The 19,781-nt window shown below is 43.3% G+C and overlaps 1 protein-coding gene across 8 annotated transcripts in view; it reads left to right on the top strand.

The window, feature by feature from the left end:
- The window catches only part of pag1 (phosphoprotein membrane anchor with glycosphingolipid microdomains 1), a 167,218-nt gene that overhangs the window by 100,783 nt on the left and 46,654 nt on the right, over positions 1–19,781 (top strand). For 6 of the 8 annotated variants that reach the window (XM_072252993.1, XM_072252973.1, XM_072253004.1 and 3 more), the window contains one exon: positions 3,889–3,956. The exons of 1 other annotated variant lie outside the window; for it this stretch is intronic. The gene's annotated coding sequence lies outside the window, so the exon portion shown is untranslated. Of the gene's footprint in view, positions 1–2,728; positions 2,759–3,888; positions 3,957–19,781 lie in introns of those variants that run through there. One more of the 8 variants, XM_072253012.1, reaches the window with a different exon arrangement.

Below are 19,781 nucleotides of genomic sequence, written 5' to 3' on the forward strand. Positions count from 1 at the left end.
ACTTGCATCTTAATATTTAAGGTAATTGGACAGCATGTAGCCTAATGGTTAGCGCAACACTTTTCAGCTCCCCCTGTTAGATCGGGGTTCAATTCCCACCATTGTAAGGAGTCTGTACGTCCCCCCCACCCCGACCACAGAGGTTTTCTCCACTTCTCTTCCATATTCCAAAGATGTGCGGTTAGGGTAGGTTAGAGTTGTGGGCATCCTATGTCGGCGCCAGAAACACTTGTGTGGTGACGTTTGTGGGCTGCCTGACACAATCTTCACTGATTTGATTTGACAGAAACAACACATTTCACTATGTTTTGATGGACATGTGACTAATACTAATCTCCTTATCTGTTTTTGGTTCTGTGGTTCCAGTGTCCTGATCCTTTTCATAGTATTTGGTCAGATTCATAAAATTTTCATCAATGCTGTTGTTTTAAGTTGCTGGATGATTCACCAATTTTATATGCTGCTACTATGTCCTTTCAATCCTATTTCATCTTCAATTGGCTGCAGAGCCAAGGTTTCCAACCCTATTTTTTTAAATGCCATGAAGCCTTACCATTAACTGAGGAGTACATAGACCCCAGGGAGGGAACTTTGATTTAGTATTGCATCAAGCAAGTGTATTTCAACAATATTGCAATGCAGTTTCAAACCAGAAGTTCACACTGTAAAAAATCACCATGAATCACTATTAATTGGACAATTTCTTTTGGAGACCTCTTGATAGAAATTAAAATGAAAGTATTTACAACAAAGTTGGTTACCTCAGTGGTGGTGGAAGCTTTGGAATAATGTTCCATTCCCAGCAACTAATGATGCCACGTGTCGATGAGGCACATTTCACAGCTAAAGTCTACTCTTATCAAAAAATGATTTTTGTATTAGAAATACCCAGACGGGAGATGAAACTAACCAGTAGAAAATAGGAAGAAACTATAGTTTAAGTTTGTCATTCAACTGTATACAGCTAAATGAAACTATGTTCCTCAGGGACCACAGTACATATCAAATACAGCACATAAAATATTAACACAGAATTATTAACATTATTAATTTTGTACAAGTTGACAAAGCGCATATATAACATATAATTAAATATACAACAGTGTGACTAAACCTACTGAGAGATTGCCAGCTTTGTAAAAATTTTTGAGGTTTTTCCTGCACCAAATCTTTTTGCTAACTGTGTGCTATCAACACTGCTTCAGATTTGGGGCATCTGTTCATCTTTGCTCAACACTTCAGTCATTAGTTGTAGTTCCATATGACGAGGCCCAGTAATTCATTTGCAATGTAAAGTTGTCTGCCTTCGATTTGGCTTCAGGACATTCTGCTCTTCTCCTGTGCTTTAAAGTGCTGATAAAAGTTACTTTACACTTTTAGAGATTAAGCAATCAAATGCAAAGACTATTTTTATATTTAACAAAAAAAAAACTACTTGTAATCTTTGGGGTGTTTCCTTCCATTTTAAGTATAGGCATCATTGTATTTTTAGTTGGACAAATTTACAATCCTTTAAATACCCCTGCATTTCTTTTGGTTCAAAATTTTGCCCACTTGTTCAATTTCATTTAGTCCATTTTATTTGCTTTTTAAAAAATTTTTCCTTGCCCACCTCCACACTTCATTGCAAATGTGAACTGTCCACCAATGTCAACTGAAGTCCACTGAGTCCCACATTGATTTCAGATCTGCCCACCCTGTCTGCTGTAAGGACTCCCTATCAGTTTTTCTGAAACGCCAAGAATACGATGCTGCCTTCCACAAGGGCATTTAACTATAGCAACTAAGACTCTAAACATTTGCCTTCCCCCAAGAACTGAGGTTCCCCAGTACCCTCAACTTGAATCTCACCAGTTTCCACACCAGTAAACTCTGACAAGAATAGGGTGATTTTCATGACCTACACTAATATGTAACTATTAAAAATAACATCTAGTTACTTCTCCATTTTCATCCTAAGAGAACTGTTCCCTCCTTGATCATCTTAATCTGCTCTTCAATAACAGCTGTTTCTCTTCCCTCACTATCTTCCCATAAAAGGTTAAAGGGTATGATAACTGTCTTTTCCATTCCTTCTCCCTCTATATTTAGACAGAATTCAGCGAACTCTATCATGGAAAAACAACTCCAGTGCATTGTATTTGCTGCTTAGAATGTGGTATCTTTGGCAGTGGGAAGCCTGAACATGGTTTTAGCCAAATCACTCTATTCAGTCTACAAGCATATTCTGGAGCTGCCACTTGCCCTTTGAATTCTCAATTCCACCCCAAAAAATTGTTTTATTCTAGTGAATTTAAACAGTTTTTGGTTGAGTTCTCACAACCTTCTAGAGCACGGGTTCCCAACCTCTATTATACCATGGACCAATATCAGTAATGGAGGGGTCCGTAGAGCCTCTATTCTGCAACCAACTGCACCATCCCTTATCCCTTTACACAGAGCACCACCCCCTCCACATTTCTTCAGTTAGAGCTCTATCTCAGATCTGCACATTGTCTGTTTTTCCTCTCTCTCTCTCTCTCTCCCCCCCATGATTCTGTATTTTCTTGTGATCTATTAAATCTGCCACTGATAAGTGGGTATCAGCTGGAAACATTAATTCTTTCTTTTTTCAACATTGTTCGCTAAGGACAGCAAATGCAGGCAGCGTGCCTTTAGTTCCTGATCAATGCCTTCAGCAGACCAGCTCCATTTTGAGACACGCACTTCAGAGCTGCAATCCAGCCCCAAAAAAACAGCAGCTGTTATAGCACATCTGGTCAGTTAACCTAAGTTGTAGAGTTTTTTTATGCTTTCACGTCTGGCTTAATAAGCTAGGTTTCACTTCTTGATGCACATAGTTGAATTTTTAAGAATCTGTTGCATTCTCTTAGGCTGGTACCTCCTTTGTACAGAGGGAATGTGAAAAATTCTATTTATTATTGGCTTTTTCAGATTACGTAAGTAGTTTGTGTTGTCTTCTGTTGAACTGCACTCTTGATGATGTCACTTATCCTGCAATGAAATGTTCCAGAAAACTGGTGCTCATTAGAAAACTGAATTATGGCAAGCTTAATATTCGTACGCAGTTTTAAACAAAGTAGTCTCCATCTAGTGGTAACAATATGAAGCATTTTTACTTTACTGAACATAGCAGATAATCAGAATCAGGTTTATTATCACCGGTGTGTGACATGAAATTTGTTAGCTTAGCAGCAGCAGTTTAATGCAATACATAATCTAGCAGAGAGAAAAAATAATAAATAAAATAAAACAAGTAAATCAATTACATATGTTGAATGAATTATTAAAAATGTGCAAAAACAGAAATACTGTATATTTAAAAAAAAATTGAGGTAGTGTCGAAAGCTTCAATGTCCATTTAGGAATTGGATGGCAGAGGGGAAGAAGCTGTTCCTGAATTGCTGAGTGTGTGCCTTCAGGCTTCTGTATCTCCTACTGATGGTAACAGTGAGAAAAGGGCATAAGGTGAGTGATGTAGCCTTCTTCATTAGCCTTCTCCTTGTATTGAGAAGGACTTCATTCAGCCCTGGTCTGGGTTTGCTGTAAATGACTTTTTAAATCTTGCACTTCCTTCTTCACGGTGTGTCATCTCTGGATATATTTTTAATATAAGTTTTACTGCTCCATCCGTTCAGGCAGCTTATAGCTTCTCTCTATATTTTGGATGGACAATCGTGTTAAGAATCAACCAGATTTCTTTTTCTCTCGAGTGGTATGCAGTTGAGATTGGTGAGCATTAAAACAAGTGGTATCAGTTATGGAAGACCTTGACAGTGTTTGTATCCAGTCAGGTATCATTAGGCATTGGTGAATCATCTGTTTTGACAGTAATCTAATTAGATTTCTGGTCATCAGTACTGATATTAATTTTTATTTTTGTTTCAGATGTCACTTCACCCCCAGCCCTACCCTTAATGAGAACACTGATCTTGGAGGACTGGAGATTTGCTAATGTAAGAGTACCATATATGAAAGAAAAGCTCTAACAATGAGTTACTGTTCATTCAGTCTGGCACTATTGGGAGGGAAGTTGTTGGAGATCAATATCAGGACGTGGTTTTCATTTGTGAAGTTGGGGCTTAATCAAGAAAAGGCAACAGAAATGTCTGACAAATCTGATTTTAGACTTTTGATGTAATGCATGGCAGGAGTATATGGACTTTCAGAAGGCTTTTGGGGACGTGGCCTACTGGTGGTTTGTTCAAAAATATTGAAAACAGTGAAGTTTATGGAAAGTGAGATCAGGGATCCAAAATTCGTCAGATAATAAGAAACTAAATGCGGTGGGTAGATAATTTTCATTGAGGTTTTCACAAAAGCTTTTTTTGGAAATTGCTAATTATTTTTCATCTGTGGGTGGACTTGTGTAAAGGATGTGGCAGCTGAAGTTCGAAGCTGATATGAAACTTGTCAAAATCATAAAAGATGATAAAATAGAATAGCTTAGAGGCTTCACAGTGACATAGGCAGAATGCCAAAGTGAAAGCAGCAGATGAGAATTGAGAAGGAGAAAAGGAAGCACTGTGGGGGATCTGGGCACTTGGAACATAGAAGTTTTTTTCTTACAGCACTAAAGGTTGTATATATCATGGCTGTTGGCAAGCTCCAGTGAGCCTTGCATCCACCTTTTGTTCCTTAGGGGTTGGGTTTGCTGCTGGACCTCTGTCTAGAGGTGTCTCTCATATGCACCCACAGCTTATGGGCTGCCCCGGAGTCTGCCATAGTTTGCACTGTGAAGAAAAGCAAAAGACCCATTTTATGAGAATTAAAGACTAAGGAGCTAATCAGTTGCTCAACCGCCTCCACCTAATGGCTGAAGAGCTACTCCCTCACTCGGTGTGGGTTTGTTTCTTCCAAGTGAACAGAGGATGTTAACCTCACCATGTGACATCTCCGAGCAGTATGGGAACCAGCCTCAACTGCTTTACATGGTCTCCTTCCACCTTGCTGAAGTCTTTTCCGCTGATAATAGAGAGGGAGTTCAGAACTAAAGTATCTCAAGTTCAGCAGCCCACAGAAATGCTTCCACAGTATCACGGTTTGCATCATACCCTCAGTTTTATTCCAAAAAAAGCTCTTGAACCTGGGCCTCTGTACCTCCCTCTGCAACTGAATCCTTGACTACTTCACTGGGAGACCATAGTCAGTGCAGATTGGAAATAACATCTCACTGACTGTCCACAGTGGTGCACCTCATGGATGTGTGCTTAGCCCACTACTCTATTCTCTCTATACCCACCACTTTATGGCCAGGCACAGCTCAAAACACCTTCTATAAATTTGCTGATTACACAACTCTTATTGACAGTATTTCAGATGGTGGCAAGGAGGCATAAAGGAGTAAGATAAATTAGCTGGTTGAGTGGTGTCACATTAACAACTTTGTACTCAACATCTGTAAGACAAAGGAATTGATTTTGAACTTCAGGAAGGGGGAGTCGAGGGAACACACTCCAGTCCTCATTGGGGGGTCAGAAATGGGAAGGGTGAATAGTATCAAGTCCCCGGGCCCAGCATATTGAGGCAATTACAAAGAAGGCACAACTGTGGCTGTATTTCATTAGGAGTTTGAAGAGAATTGGTACGTCACCAAAGACGCTCGCAGATTTCTGTAGATGTACCAAGGAGAGCATTCTGTCTGGTTGCACCATCATCTGATGTGGGGAGGCCATTACACAGGATCAGAAAAAGCTGCAGAAAATTGTACACACAGTCGGCTCCCCTGCATGCAGGACATCTTCAAGAGGCCTAAAAAAGGCATCCATCATTAAGGACCCCTATCACCCAAGACATGCCCTCTTCATCAAGGAGGTGGTACAGGAATCTGAAGTCACACTTGATGTTTCAGGAGCAGCATCTTCCCCTCTGCCATCAAATTTCTGAATGGACAATGAACCCATGAACATTTTCTTGGTATTTTCTCCCCCCCCCCTCTTTTTTTTAAACAATACTTGTGTAGTTTTTAAAAATATATATACTTGTTGTAGTTAGGGTTAGATCTCCCCTTAGCCTCTGCAACCCAAGTTTGTCCAATCTCTCATTATAGCATGTGCACTCTAATGCGACAGCAGTTTGGTCTCTTCATACTCTCCAAAGCCTAATGTGTATATACTACAAACAGCAGAGGTCACAATATTTGCGGAACACTGCTAGTCATTGACCTCCAGCCAGACTGTGCCCTATCGACCACTGCCCACTTTTTATGTGCAAACCAGTTCTGAATTCTTACCCCCAAGTCATCCTGGACCCCATGCATCTTATTCTTCTGGTTGGGTCTCCCATGAGGGACCTTGTCAAACACTTTTCTCCATCTTCAATCACCTCTTCAAAACTCAAATCAAGTTAGTAGATGTGATTTGCCCCTCACAAAGACGTGCTGGCTGTCCGTCACCAGGCTATGGTTTTCAAAATGTTCAGAAGTTCTATCCCTAAGCATCCCCTCCAGTAACTTCCTTCCAACTGAAGTGCAATTCATCCGTTTCCAGGATTATACTTAATTCCTTTCTTGATTAACGTAACGCTGTTAACCTTGTCTGTGGCTAGAGAGGACAATATATTGGACAAGGCCCCAGCAATCTCAGCTCTTGTGTCTCAATAGTCTGGTTTTGAGGACTGATCCACCTTGAGGTTCTTTAAGAGTCCCCACACCACATCCTTCTTTATCTCAAGTCCCAAGCATATTACCATGCTCCACACTGATCTTCCCAACTTCCACATCCTCTTTGGTAACTACTGATGCAAAGTTCTCATTTAGGACCTCACCTCATCCTCCATCAACAACCATGTGCTCCCTCTTGTATCCTTGAGTGGTCCTACCCTCTCTCAAGTCATCCTCTGCTCTAGGTGCATGTATTCAAATGCCTTGGGATTCTCATTAATCCCATTTGCCAAGGACTTGTCGTAGACACTCTTGGCTCTCCTAATTTCCTCCTTGGGTCCTTGTATAGCATTTTTATAATCAAGGGCTCTCTTTGATGTTAGCTTCCTAAACCTTACACACATTTCCTTTTACTTCTTGACTAAATTCACCACCTCTTGGTAACTGTTTCCTTTCTTTGCCATCCTTGTCCTTCTGACTGGAGCGTACCTGTCCTACACTTTGTGCAGGTAGTTTTTAAGCACCCTCCACACGTCAGGTATGGATGCCCAAAAGCAGCTGTTCCCAATTATCTTTCCCTAGTTCGTGCCGAATTCTCATGTAATTTGCTTTTCTTGAATTTAATACTTCCCTGCAAGATCCATACTTGGCTCTAGCTATCTTAAAACTTAAGTTGTGATCACTCTTCCTTAACAGTTCTCCCACTAAAAGGTCATTCACCTGGCTAGCCCCATTATGTAATGCTAGGTCCATTATAGCCCCTGTTCTTTTTGGACTATATACATACTGATTTAAGAAAACCTCCTGGATGCACCTTACAAATATTGCCCCATATAAACTACTTGTGCTAAGGAGGTCTTTGTGAATGATTGCACCTTTCTTATTTTTGAGTCTTAACATTATAGATCCAAAGGTTGAGCCCCCCAGTTTGTCCCATCTGAGTGCCATTGTGATTTCTTCTCTAATAATAGCATAACTCCTGCTGGCCTTCTATCTTTATCTTTTCTAAAACATCGAAACCCTGGAACATTCAGCACTCATTTATGTCCCTCACTCAACCAAGTCTCTGTAATGGCTACAACATCATAGTTCCATGTGTTGATCCATGCACTAAGTTTATCACCTATATGTTTAATGCTCCTCGCGTATAAAATACACACACTTCAACTTGCCCATCCCATTGTGTCTGTTACCTTGCTCCTGCCTATTCTTCCTGGTCAATCCCTCCACATTCTAACCTGGTGCTCTGATTCACAACCCTTGTCAAATTAGTAACACCAGCAAAGCTCCCAACCAGGATATTAGTTCCCCTGTAGTTACGGAGCAACCCGTCCTCCTTGTTCAGGTCATCGAGAAGAGGTTCCAATGGTCCAGGAACCTGAGGCCCTGCCACAGCTGTTCCTACCCTGACTAGCACGCGGCATCAGGAATAATTCTCAGCTGCGTTCCTGACTGCCTATACTCCCTGTGTAGGACCTCTTTCCCCATTTTCTTTTAGAGATACAGGGCAGACTAGGCCCTGTGAACCACACCACCTAGCAGCCCCTGACATCCCTGATTTAGCCCTAATCACAGCACGATTTACAACGACCTCCCTCCCTGGTATGTCTTTGGACAGCAGGGGGAAACTAGAGGACCCAGAGGAAACTCGTGCACTGTACAGGGAGTACGTCTAGGAACTCCTTCCAGAGGACACTGGGATTGAACTCCAGATTCTTGATGGCCCGAGCTGTAACAAAATGGTGCCCATGTTGTGGTGCATGTCATCACCAAAGACATCTGGCTGCTGAAATTCTCCCTGAGAATGTTCTGCAGCCACTGTGAGACATCGCAGGTGGCAACACACCACCCCAGTGCCTTCTTTGCAGCTACAGGATCTCCCAGTTGATCCCCTACTTATCGAGTCCCCCTATGTTTATCGTTCTCCCTGACTTTACCCTTCCCTGCTGGGCCTCAGAGTCGGCCGCAGTGCTCCTGACCTGGTTGCTGCGGCTGTGCCCTGCTTAGTTGTCCATTCCCAGCTGTGTCCAAAGGGGTGGGTGACCGATCATGCAGACTTGTTGCTGAGAGGAACAGCCACGGGCACTCAGCGCTTTCTGTAGACGGAAAGAAGCCTGGCATTTAATTTCAGAATAAACTTCCTCCTTATTACAAGCTGACATCAATAGAAGAGTCACTCCCCCTAAAACAGATACTTCTCCATTCAATGATTTCATTATTTTTAAACTATCTCTTATCTACATTCCCCCCCCCCAAATCATCTGTATCCCACTTGTGCTATGTATGCAGAGTGAGGTAAGCCTTTGCAGACTCAAGCTTCAGAACCAATATACTACGTGAGCTGTGTGCAGTTCCACTTTCACCTTGTGTACTTTGTCAAGCTTCTGTCCTGGAGTTTTTTTGAAGCTGTTGCTCAGGACATGGTTTCACTTTAGCCTACAGTTTGTGGTTCTGGCCAGCTGAGCATGTTACAGACTCTCACTGCCTGTACCAACCGTGTAGGTGCTCCCGTTATCTCACTGCTTCATGTTCCATCCCCCTTTCTCTCTGTGCTGTACTCCAAAGTCATGAATTCACCATTCCCTACTAGGAGTTTACCATCGACCGTCTCTTCTCCTTATCTATCCTGGTGATCTCGCAGCGAGCTGCTGCCTGCGCCTTGGCTGTAAACACCTCACTTAACTCATCTATGAAGCAGTCAGCATCCTGGACAATCCTAAATATATCTGACTATGGCATACATTCCACCAGGAGCTGCGGCTAGGCGTACTTGCTGCAGGTACACGGGCAGCCTCCCCGATCTCCCATGGACCACTATCCTAACTGACATCCCAGCTACTCCAATTCTACGAAAAACCTCACCTGTACCTGCCTGCTCAGCCACCTCGCACCAAAGCCTCAGCAATTGTGTCAATCATGGCACTGAAACCTCCAGCATGGCTGCATCACTGTAGCCTGTTGCTCTTTTATGTGGGGAAAAAAAACAATTGGATTAACAACCCCGGAACTGGAAAACAATTCCCTGAAAGCTTCTGGCTCCTCCCTTCTCCTCTGAATGCTGCAAATAGGCAAACAATCTTTGAGCTGAAAGGATCCAACTCAAGCTGAGGGCAATTGTAGGATCCACATTCAAAAAAGCGAAGGCCTTGCAGTTTAATATAGCTGAATGATTTCAATTAAGAGCTCGGAAAGGTTAGAATGTCATCTTTGTATGAAGAAATTTAAGATTCGATCTGGTATGTTTAAATGGAGATGAGAGTTTAATGAAGCAGAAAATATTCATTCCGGCTGACGTGATAATGATCTGTGGTCACTGGTCTCTGCATCTGAAGGGCTCAGAACTGTTTGGCAAGAGTGCTACAGGGAACATAGTAGAAATTCTTTCACTGAGTTGTCAGCATCAACCTCTGAAGCTGAAGTTTGTTTTCAAAAGTCACACTAAAATGGGCATTTTATTGTTGAAGGTTTCTGGTCAAAGAGTGATGTGTGCACAATTGCACATAGAGTCGTAGAAAATAACAGCACAGAAACGGGCCTTTCAGCCTGTCTACCCCCTGCTGAACCTTTTAAACTGCTTACTCCGATTAACCTGCACTGGGACCATAGTCCTCCATATCCCTACCATCCATGTATCTATCCAGACTTCTCTTAAACATTGAAATCGAGCTTGCATCCTCTACTTGTGCTGCCAGCTCGTTCCACAATCTCATGACCCTCTGAATGAAGAGGTTTCCCCTCATGTTCCCCTTAAACTTCTCACCTTTCACCCTTAACCCATGATCTCTGCTTGTTGTCCCACCCCAACTTCAGTGGAAAAAGCCTGCTGGCATTTAGTCTATCTATATCCCTCATAATTTTGTATAACTCACTGTCTTCTATGTTCTAAGGAATACAGTCCTAACCTGTTCAATCTTTCCTTATAACTTAGGTCATCCAGACCTGGCAACATTCTTGTAAATTTTCTCTGTACTCTTTCAACCTTGTTTATATATTTCCGGTAGGCAGGTGACCAAAAACTGCACACGATACTCCAAAGTAGGTCTCACCAATGTCGAATACAATTTCAACATAACATGCCATCTCCTGTACACAGTACATTGATTTATAAAGGGCAATGTGCCAGAAGCTTTCTTTATGACCCTGCTTTCAAAGAGCCAGCACAGCCTGAACAGTCCAGATGTCTGTTTGTCTGCTGTGTTGTGTTCTTTGATTTCTTAATGTCAGAATTGTGTTCGACGTGGAGCAGAATTTCCAGGTGATAATTCTGATTTCTGATTTGTCTCCAGTGCAGTGTGATTAGTCTGGCGTTATTGTTCGGCAAAAAAATTCACAATGATTGTGATGTTTCTGCTACTGACCACCTCAAACCAGCCATCTTTTTGTGAGTTTCAGCAGCACTGCCACCAGTAAATTCCAGCACCTCAGCGTTTTCCTAAAGTTTAATTTTGCTGACAAGTTAACACAGTGTTTGTAAAAGCAGGGTTGAGACATTGGTCATATTAAATCAGTTATACAGCACAGAAACAGGCTCATTCAGCACAGCTCAACCATACTGACTGTCCACGCAAATCCCATTAGGCCCACATCTCTCCACTGTTCTAAGTACTTGTCCAGACCTCTCTTAATTGCTGTAATTGTATCTGCCTCTACCACCTCTTTGGGCAGCTTGTTCCAGATAACTATAATACAGTGCGGGGGGGGTGGGGGGCGGGTGGGAAGCTTACCCCCAGATCATTGTCAAATCTCTCCCCTCTTACCTTAAACCTCTGCCCTCTCGTTCTAGACTCACCTGTCCAAAGGAAAAATATTCTGTTTATCCTTTCAGTGCACCTCTTAATTTTATAAATCTCTGCATGGTCAGCTGTAATCTTCAGTAAGGAGAATATTTGCAGATATCTGAAAGCCTCTTCATGGAATTTCCACCAAATTGGTGCATCCGTAGGTCTATGCATTTACACTCAGTGGCCACTTTATTAGGTACAGGAGTGGAACCTAGCATGGTCTGCTGCTGTGGTCCATCCACTTGAAGGTCCAACATGTTGCAAGTCCTGCGCACCACTGTTGTAATACATGCTTATTTGAGTTTCTGTCACCTTCCTGTCAGCTTGAACCAGTCTGCCCATCCTCCTCTCAGCTCTCTTGTTAGCAAGGCAGTTCGGCTCACTGGATGCTTTTTTTTTGTTTTTCGCATCATTCTCTGTAAAGTCTGGAGACTGTTGTGCCTGAAAAATCCCGGGAGATCAGCAGTTCCTGAGATACTCAATTCATCTCGTCTGGCACCATTCCATGGTCAAAGTCACTTGGATCACATTTCCTCACCATTTCTGCTGTTTGTTCTGAGCAACAGCTGAATCTCGTGACCGTGTCTGTGTGCTTTTATGCATTGAGATGGTGCCACGTGATTGCCCGATTAGCTATTTGCATTAATGAGTAGGTACCCCTAATAAACTGGCAACTGAGTGTGTGTAGTTTTGGACATGGCCATTTCCTCTTTGTGCACTGTCACTTGGCTTAATATCCGTGAGTGGACCATATGCAATATAAAGGGCAAATTACAATGAATCATCCTTTTGGCACAGTGCAGCTAAACCTTAGTCAAGTCAAGTTTATGGTCATTTAACTATATACACGTATACCGTCAAATAAGATGTTTCTCTGACCAGGGTGCAAAGCACACATATACATAATAACTTATGAAAGTAAGGATGAAATCTATAGATAGATTACACATGAATAAACAAACTAAGGTGCATAAGTTAAATATTGTCAGATTAACCAGTGACACTTTGAATCCAATGCGGTAGGGAGTTCAGAAGCCAAATGGGTTGGGAGAAGAAACTGTTCCTCATTCTAACTGTTCCTGTTTTTATACATTGGACTCTCCTGCCTGATGGTGGAAAGTTTAAAGAGGATGCTGGTTGGATGGGTGGGATCCTTAATAATTCTAAGAGCCCTGCGTATACAGTGCTCCTGATAAATATCTCTGATGGAAGACCTCTATGATCCTCTCAGCCATTCTTACAGTCCTTTGTAGAGACTTCTGGTCCAGTCCGATGTTCGGCTGCTCCCATAGCAGATGGAGATGCAACTTGTCAGGATGCTCTCAATGGTGCTCGTATAAAATGCAGTTAAGGTGGGAGGTGGAGATTTCCACAATCTCCATAGTAAGTGGAGTTCTTCTTGTTCCGGGAGGTGATATTAAGGGACCAGGAGAGATCCCAGGAACTTGGTGCACTTAAATCTATCTAGAGAGGAGCAATGTATTCACATGACTGGCATCCTGTCACACTCACCTCAAAAATAAGCAAAAGCTTTGAGAGGCTGGTCAAGGACCACATCTGCAACATTCTACCATCCACATTGGATTCCCTATGATTCACCTACTGACACAACCGTTGATAGATGATGCAATAGCCACAACTCTACACACCATCTTTACACATTTGGAGAAGAAGGATGCTTATGTGAGAATGCTGTTCTTGGACGATAGTTCAGCATTCAACACCATAATTCCATCCAGGCTCGACAAGAAGCTCAGAGACCCCAGCCTTCACCCTGCCTTGTGTAGCTGGATCCTGGACTTCCTGTCAGCTCACCAGCAGGTGGTAAGAGTGGGCTTCCTCCTCACCTCTGCACTTCTGACCCTCAATGCAGGTGCCCCTCAGGGCTGTGTTCCAAGCCCCCTCCCTTACTCTGTATACCCATGACTGTGTCGCCACCCACAGCTCCAATCTGCTGAATAAATTTGCTGACAATACTACACTGATTGGCCTAATCTCAAATAATAATAAGGCAGCCTACAGAGAAGAAGTCATCACCCTGACACAGTGGTATCAAGAAAACAACCTCTCCTTCAATATCGCAATAACAAAGGAGCTGGTTGTGGATTACAGGATGAATGGAGATGGGCTAACCCCCATTGACATCAATGAATCTAGGGTTGAGAGAGTAAACAGCTTCCACATCACCGAGGATCTCATGTGGTCTGTACATACCGGCTGTGTGGTGAAAAGGCACAACAGCGCCTCTTTCACCTCAGACTGTTGAGGAAGTTTGGTGTGGGCCCCCAAACTGTAAGAACTTTCTACAGGGGCACAATTGAAAGCATCCTGACTGGCTGCATCACTGTCTGATATGGGAACTGTACTTCCCTCAGTCGCAGGACCCTGCAGAGAGTGGTGCAGACAGCCCAACACATCTATAGATGTGAACTTCCCACTGTTCAGGATATTTATAAAGGCAGGTGTGTAAAAAGAGCCCAAGGGATCATTGGGGACCCGAGTCACCCCAACCACAAACTGTTCCAACTGCTACCATCGGGGAAACGGTCCTGCAGCATAAAAGCCAGGACCAACAGACTCCGGGACAGCTTCTTCCACCAGGCCATCAGACTGATTAACTCATGCTGATGCTATCGTATTTCTCTGTTATATTGACTGTCCTGTTGTACATAATTATTATAAATCGCTATAAATTGCACATTTAGATGGAGACATAACATAAAGATTTTTACTCCTCATGCATATGAAGGATGTAAGTAATAAAGTCACAAACACAAGGAAATCTGCAGATGCTGGAAATTCAAGCAACACACATAAAATGCTGGTGGAACACAGCAGGCCAGGCAGCATCTCTAGGAAGAGGTACAGTCGATGTTTCGGGCCAAGACCCTTCGTCAGGACTAACTGAAGGAAGAGCTAGTAAGAGATTTGAAAGTGGGGGGTGGAGGGGGAGATCCAAAATGTTAGGAGAAGACAGGAGGGGGAGAGATGGAGCCAAGAGCTGGAAAGTTGATTGGCAAAAGAGATATGAGAGGATCATGGGACAGGAGGCTTAGGGAGAAAGAAAAGGAGGAGAGGAAGATGGAGAGCAGGCAAGGAGTCATTGTGAGAGGGGCAGAGAGAGAAAAAGGAAAAAATAAAAAATAAATAAGGGATGGGGTAAGAATGGGAGGAGGGGCATTAATGGAAGTTAGAGAAGTCAATGTTCATGCCATCAGGTTGGAGGCTACCCAGACGGAATATAAGGTGTTGTTCCTCCAACCTGAGTGTGGCTTCACACTCTCACAGCTACCTGGACTATTCCTCTTCCCACCCTGTCTCCTGCAACAATGCCATCCCCTTCTCGCAATTCCTCTGTCTCCGCCACATCTGCTCTCAGGATGAGGCCTTTCATTCTAGGACGAAGGAGATGCCTTCCTTTTTTGAAGAAAGGGGCTTCCCTTCCTCCGCCAGCAACTCTGCTCTCAAACGCATCTCTCCCATTTCACACACATCTGCTCTCACCCCATCCTCCCACCACCCCAATAGGGATAGGGTTCCCTTTGTCCTCACCTACCACCCCACCAGTCTCTGGGTCCAATATATTATTCTCCGTAACTTCCGCCACCTCCAACAGGATTCCACCAGCGTAGCACAACTTTCCCTCCCACCCCCCCAGCTTTCCGCAGGGATTGCTCCCTGTGCGACTCCCTTGTCCATTCTTTCCCCTCATCCCTTCCCACCGATCTCCCTCCTGGTACTTATCCTTGTAAGCGGAACAAGTGCTACACATGCCCGTACACTTCCTCCCTTACCACCATTCAGGGCCCCAGACAGTCCTTCCAGGTGAGGTGACACTTCACCTGTGAGTTGGCTGGGGTGACATACTGCGTCCGGTGCTCCCAGTGCAGCCTTCTATATATTGGCAAGACCTGACACAGACTGGGATATCGTTTTGCTGAACACCTACGCTCTGTCCGCCAGAGAAAGCAGGATCTCCCAGTGGCCACACATTTTAATTCCACGTCCCATTCCCATTCTGATATGTCTATCCATGGCCTCCTCTACTGTAAAGATGAAGCCACACTCAGGTTGGAGGAACAACACCTTATATTCCGTCTGGGTAGCCTCCAACCTGATGGCATGAACATTGACCTCAAACTTCCGTTAATGCCCCTCTTCTCCTTCATTCCCCATCACTTCTTTATTTATTATTGTCTATTTTTTTCCTTTTTTCTCTTTTTTTTCTCTCTCTTTCCCTCTCACAATAACTCCTTGCCTGCTCTCCATCTTCCTCTGGTGCTCCCCTCCCCCTTTCTTTCTCCCTTGGCCTCCCATCCCATGATCCTCTCCCTTCTCCAGCCTTGTATCCCTTTTGCCAATCACCTGCCCAGCTCTTAGCTCCATCCCTCCCCCTCCTGTCTTCTCCTATCATTTCAGATCTCCCCTGTCTCCCTCCCACTTCCAAATCTCTTACTATCTCTTCTTTCAGTTAGTTCTGACGAAGGGTCTCGGCCCAAAACGTCGACTGTACCTCTTCCTATAGATGCTGCCTGGCCTGCTGCGTTCCACCAGCATTTTGTGTGAAGTAATAAAGTCAATTAAATTCAGTTCAGTACTTAAGCAGTACTTAAAGTTTTCATCCAAGATGCATCCTCCCTGTCTACTACAATCAATGTCACTAGCTCAGTATCCCTATTTCCCTCCACCCGACACCAATATAGAAACATAGAAACATAGAAAATAGGTGCAGGAGTAGGCCATTCGGCCCTTCGAGCCTGCACCGCCATTCATTATGATCATGGCTGATCATCCAACTCAGAACCCCGCCCCAGCCTTCCCTCCATACCCCCTGACCCCCGTAGCCACAAGGGCCATATCTAACTCCCTCTTAAATATAGCCAATGAACTGGCCTCAACTGTTTTCTGTGGCAGAGAATTCCACAGATTCACCACTCTCTGTGTGAAGAAGTTTTTCCTAATCTCGGTCCTAAAAGGCTTCCCCTCTATCCTCAAACTGTGGCCCCTCGTTCTGGACTTCCCCAACATCGGGAATAATCTTCCTGCATCTAGCCTGTCCAATCCCTTTAGGATCTTATATGTTTCAATCAGATCCCCCCTCAATCTTCTAAATTCCAACGAGTACAAGCCCAGTTCATCCAGTCTCTTTTCATATGAAAGTCCTGCCATCCCAGGAATCAATCTGGTGAACCTTCTTTGTACTCCCTCTATGGCAAGGATGTCTTTCCTCAGATTAGGGGACCAAAACTGCACACAATACTCCAGGTGTGGTCTCACCAAGGCCTTGTACAACTGCAGTAGTACCTCCCTGCTCCTGTACTCGAATCCTCTCGCTATAAATGCCAGCATACCATTCGCCTTTTTCACCGCCTGCTGTACCTGCATGCCCACTTTCAATGACTGGTGTATAATGACACCCAGGTCTCATTGCACCTCCCCTTTTCCTAATCGGCCACCATTCAGATAATAATCTGTTTTCCTATTTTTGCCACCAAAGTGGATAACTTCACATTTATCCACATTAAATTGCATCTGCCATGAACTTGCCCACTCACCCAACCTATCCAAGTCACCCTGCATCCTCTTAGCATCCTCCTCACAGCTAACACTGCCACCCAGCTTCGTGTCATCCGCAAACTTGGAGATGCTGCATTTAATTCCCTCATCCAAGTCATTAATATATATTGTAAACAACTGGGGTCCCAGCACTGAGCCTTGCGGTACCCCACTAGTCACCGCCTGCCATTCTGAAAAGGTCCCGTTTATTCTCACTCTTTGCTTCCTGTCTGCTAACCAATTCTCCACCCACACCAATACCTTACCCCCAATACCGTGTGCTTTAAGTTTGCACACTAATCTCCTGTGTGGGACCTTGTCAAAAGCCTTTTGAAAATCCAAATATACCACATCCACTGGTTCTCCCCTATCCACTCTACTAGTTACATCCTCAAAAAATTCTATGAGATTCGTCAGACATGATTTTCCTTTCACAAATCCATGCTGACTTTGTCCGATCATTTCACCGCTTTCCAAATGTGCTGTTATCACATCCTTGATAACTGACTCCAGCAGTTTCCCCACCACTGACGTTAGGCTAACCGGTCTATAATTCCCCGGTTTCTCTCTCCCTCCTTTTTTTAAAAAGTGGAGTTACATTAGCCACCCTCCAATCCTCAGGAATTAGTCCAGAATCTAATGAGTTAATATTAATGAGTTAATGAGTGAATCTAATATGGTGTGCAGAAGAGCATCTCTGAACTTGCAACATGTTGATCCTTGCAATGGGTGGACCACAGCAGCAGAAGACCACGCCAGGTTCCACTCCTGTACCTAATAAAGTGGCCACTTAGCATAGATACATAGACCTACGGATACACCAATTTGGTGGAAATTCCATGTTCTTACAGGTAGTCTTCTATCCATTTCTCAGGGCAACTAGCGATGAGCAATAGACGTGACATCCAATGTGAATGTGAAAACATTATAACAAAAACCCCAATCTGTTGTGTGCAGTTCTGGTCACCTAACTATAGGAAGGATATCAGTAAGATTGAAAGAGTGCAGAGAAGATTTACTAGGATGTTGCTAGGTCTTCAGGAGTTGAGTTACAGGGAAAGATTGAACAGTTTAGGATTTTATTCCTTAGAGCGTAGAAGAATGAGGGGAGATTTGATAGAGGTTTACAAAATTATGAGGGGCATAGACAGAGTAAATGTGAATAGGCTCTTTCCACTTAGATTAGGAGAGATAAATACGAGAGGACATGGCTTTAGGGTGAAAGGGGAAAGGTTTAGGGGGAACTTCTTCACTCAGAGAGTGGTGGGAGTGTGGAACAAGCTGCCATCTGATGTGGTAAATGCGGGCTCACTCTTAAGTTTTAAGAATAAATTTGAAAGGTACATGGATGGGAGAGGTCTGGAGGGTTATGGACTGGGTGCAGGTCAATGGGACTAGCGGAATAAAGTTTCAGCACAGACTAGAAGGGCCGAGTGGCCTGTTTTCTGTGCTGTAGTGTTCTATGGTTCTAGTCTGTTAATTGAGAGTCCTCTTAAAGTGTCAGGTTCACCATGAAGCTAAATAAAGACCACTGTCCATTAAAAGTAGAATGTCAGCAATAATCTGTGGGATTGGAAATGAATGGGGGAGCCAAATTGTGGTCAGCCTTGTCTGATAATGCAGCTGGTGTGATTCCATTTGCAGACACTCAGTGGCAGCAGTGCCTCTCGATAAGCAAAAATTGGAACAAGATATGTGGAGCATGCAGAAGCAATTTACTTCGGCTCTTACGATCATTAAGAGCAGTTGTTTTTCGCTAAACTGAAGTATCCATCATAATTCAAACTGGTCTCAAATTTGCATTTTCTTAAAAATAAAGATTTGTGGACAAGTTTATCACTTCTACATAAATGTTGTCCAGTTCATGTAAAAATATACATCATGCAATTAAGCAAATTGCCCTTGTTGTTTCCATGTGTGATACATACCAGTTTTCCCAATATCTGCCAGAGCCAGTTATGTAATTGGCTCTGTTTAAAGTGAAGGACGTATTAGCAATGGTATTCATTGATCACACATTAATAATATTGGGTAATACTGTGTTTGTGTGATTGATTGTTTTGTGACTTGGATTGCTTTCAAATTAATTCATTATGGGATAAATCATAACTCAGAATATTGGATGAATAGAGATCTGATGTTGAGTAATACAGAGATTCAATATCAAGAAAGTTAATTCTGGACAGCTTTAATACTTCACAAGCTGTTTGAGCTTTTAATAGCAAATGTTTTAAAGTGGACGTGGAGCTCGGGTGCCATGTACTTGCAAATCGTTTCCAGGATAGCTGGAAATTGCCAGGACATAAGTAAGAGGTGTGGAACATTAGACAGTTGCTGTTTGTGTGATTTTACTTTGGGACTCTGAACTCTGCTTATATCCCATGTGCCTCTAACCTCCAACCACCCAAGAACCTTTCCCTACTCTTTGGAAAAGAAACATGCCCACAATTAGCTCCTGAATTTCCGATTTCCTATTTAGCCTGCCATCTCTCACATCAATGTGCCACACTTAGCCCACTCGCTGCTCGTTGTGTATGATTCTGTACAAACCATTCACTCTAATTGGCCAATTCAGTGACAGCAAAATTGTTCACCCAGTATTTAACTGGCTTGGTTTCCTCGATATCCTATCTGGCTTGGATATACTGTAATTATTGGCAGATAAAGCTGGTGGCTTTTCTCCAGTACAAGCTAACTTTCTTCCTGGCTTGGCCATCTGTAACAAGTAAATGCAGCTCATGTGTTTCTTAGTTTCCACACTGGTGCAGCTGCCTGTAATGCAGATTCCACTCAGCCAGTGCTCTGTCAGCAACATAATTCCAGCAATGGTTTCTTTCTCTAAA

The sequence above is a fragment of the Mobula birostris genome, chromosome 1, assembly GCF_030028105.1.
Source record: "Mobula birostris isolate sMobBir1 chromosome 1, sMobBir1.hap1, whole genome shotgun sequence".
Classification (NCBI taxonomy): Eukaryota; Metazoa; Chordata; class Chondrichthyes; order Myliobatiformes; family Myliobatidae; genus Mobula; species Mobula birostris.